The sequence below is a fragment of the Mesocricetus auratus genome, unplaced genomic scaffold (genome assembly GCF_017639785.1).
Source record: "Mesocricetus auratus isolate SY011 unplaced genomic scaffold, BCM_Maur_2.0 Super-Scaffold_6730, whole genome shotgun sequence".
Taxonomy (NCBI): Eukaryota; Metazoa; Chordata; class Mammalia; order Rodentia; family Cricetidae; genus Mesocricetus; species Mesocricetus auratus.
The window spans coordinates 14,837,687-14,840,319 of record NW_024429184.1 but is presented as its reverse complement, the minus strand read 5'-3'; the positions used below and the strand labels follow the sequence as shown (position 1 = coordinate 14,840,319).

General features: G+C 36.5%; 1 pseudogene; it reads right to left on the bottom strand.

Moving 5' to 3' along the window:
- Nucleotides 1-307: 307 nt before the first annotated feature.
- LOC101824007 lies at nucleotides 308-696 on the bottom strand (annotated as a pseudogene).
- Nucleotides 697-2,633: the final 1,937 nt, after the last annotated feature.

The window sequence follows — 2,633 nt, the reverse complement described above, 5'->3', positions numbered from 1 at the left end:
TTTGGAGGGTTCCAGTATTGTCATCAGTTGGCTCTCTTAACAATATGCAGTGTCCTTATTTGTAGTAGCAAGTTTTAATTTTTATGTTTATTATTTATTTTATTTTTGAGATAGGGTTTCTCTATGTAACAGCTCTGACTATCCTGGAACTTGCTTTGTAGACTAGGCTGGTCTGGAACTCACAGAGATCTGCCTGCATCTTGAGTGCTGGGATTAGAGGCTCATGACACCATGCCCAGCTCTTATTTTTCTTTTGTATTTACTTTTTAACAGTTCATGGAGGCTTTTTATTATGTGCTTTACATCTCTAGAAAAAGAATCCCAGGATTTCCCTCCTGTGTGTTTCCATCTTGCTTCTTCATGGTCCATGATGCCAGCTGAGGCTGTCAGCACAGTGAAGTCAAATTGACGGGGTGGGAGCAGATGGTTCTGCCATTTTTCTAGGTCTTTGAGTCGAAAATCGAATCTAAGGCTGATCACGCCACACTCGTTCAACCTGTGAGGCTCACAATGGTTTTCCCAGCTCTGTGATACATCAATGATTTCAAATTCACCAATGTAACCATGCTTTATCATCACAGTTAGGAACTGAATGATGACTTTGGAGCAGGGCCTGATGAAGACCAGGAGTTTGCCTCTCGTCTTAGCATTGCAGATGCTCTTGAGAGCATCTGCTAGGACATTCATGTGCACCATGGTAAGGGCACAGAAAGATGGTGGAAAGAGGGTGGGAGGCACCCTCTTTTATGTTAATATATTTTAAGTTGATTTTTGTCTCTTTTTGTTACTGTTTATGTGAAATGAATTTTTCCAACCTTGCAATCTCAACGAAATTGACAAAAATTCAAATTGACCAAAAAGAACAGAAAAGAAGAGGTAAATAACTAAAATCTGAAACGAAAGTGGAGAAATTACTATTGAATTTATGCAAATTAATGGGTTTAAGAAAGTACTGTAGACAGTTAATCACACAGCAACAGATTACCTAACATAGATAAAATGGATAAATTCTTAGAAACACAAATTACCAAGAATGACAAAAGAAAAAAAGGAAACGATTAAAAGTCTATGACAACTAAATACACTGAATTACTAATTAAAAAAAAGTAATCTTCCAATAAATGAAGCTCAAAGACCAGCTGATACCACTGGTGAAGTCTATCTAACACTTGGACAAGAATTAACACCAATCCTACTCAAGGTCTTGCCAAAAAACGGAAGACATACTTTATGAGCATTCTTTGGTACTAAGGCCCAAAACTAATATACTGAATGAAAAGAAGATGACTGACCAATATTCCTTATGAATATAGACAGGAAAAACCTGAACAAAATACTAGAAATCCAAATCCCATGGCAAACTAAAAGGATTATACACCATGACTAATGGGATTTATACTAGGAAGGCAGGGAGTGGTTCAACATGGGAAAATCAATTGATGTAATACAAAATATTAATAGAATGAAGAGGGAAAGCCACAGTGTCATTTCAATAGACCCAGGAAGGCATTTAACAAAATTCACTGTGTCATCCTTTCATGATAAAATTCTTTTTCAGCAAACTAGGCACCAGAGGAATTTGGTTAACATGGCAGAAAGTATTCATGAGAAACCCATGGCTAACATCATACTCAGTAGTGAAAGACAGAGAACATTCCCCCCAGGAGCAAAACAAAGCAAGGGTGACCACTCATCTCCACTGCTTAGCATTTTTTTCTGGAAATCCTAGCCAGAGCAATTTGGCAAGAAAAAAAAAACTGTTACCCAAACTTCCAAGGAAGAAGTAAACTATCTACAGGTGTAGGTGACATGATTTTATATATATAGAGAGAGAGCTAAGAGGACATGTTACAAATCTGATAGAACTAATACATGGACTAACAAAGTTGCAGGGAATGAGGCCAATACACAAACACCATTGTGTTTTTATATACCATTAAGGAACAATACAAAAGGAAAAATTTAAACCTTCCACTTAAAATGGCAACCAAAAGAATTTTACACACACACACACACACACACACACACACACACACACACACACACACGGGCACAGACTCAGAGTCTTGCATTTGCTAAGTATGCACTGTAATACTGATTTATACTCTGAGCCCCTAGAAGTAAAGGCTAAGAAAATTGCACATACTGAAAACTAAAAAACTTCTGAGAGAAATTAAAGAGGATCTAACTGTGTAAAGATATGTCATATTTAAAAAACCCTTAATGTTATCTAGAGTAAATTCCAGTTAAATCTACCCAGATGGAACTCAAATTCAAAGATAGATCTTCACATTCCTAAGGAATTGAGTAGGGATCCAAAAATCCAAAGCAATTTTAAAAAAGAAATTCAAAGCTAATGGACTCCTATTTCCTGATAAAACTTACTACAAAGCTATAGTAGTCAAAACAACATGGTGCTATCTTAGGATAGACAAATAAAATATAAACATATTTAACAGAATAGAACTGAAGTAAACCTACACACATAGGGTTAATTAATTTTCAGCAATGGTACCATGCTGAGTCAATGGAGAAAGAATAGTTTCTTCAAAAAGTTTGGGCCAGCCTGTGAGTTCGAGGCCAGCCTGCTCTACAAAATTACACAGAGAAACCCTGTCTCATAAAACCTAAAA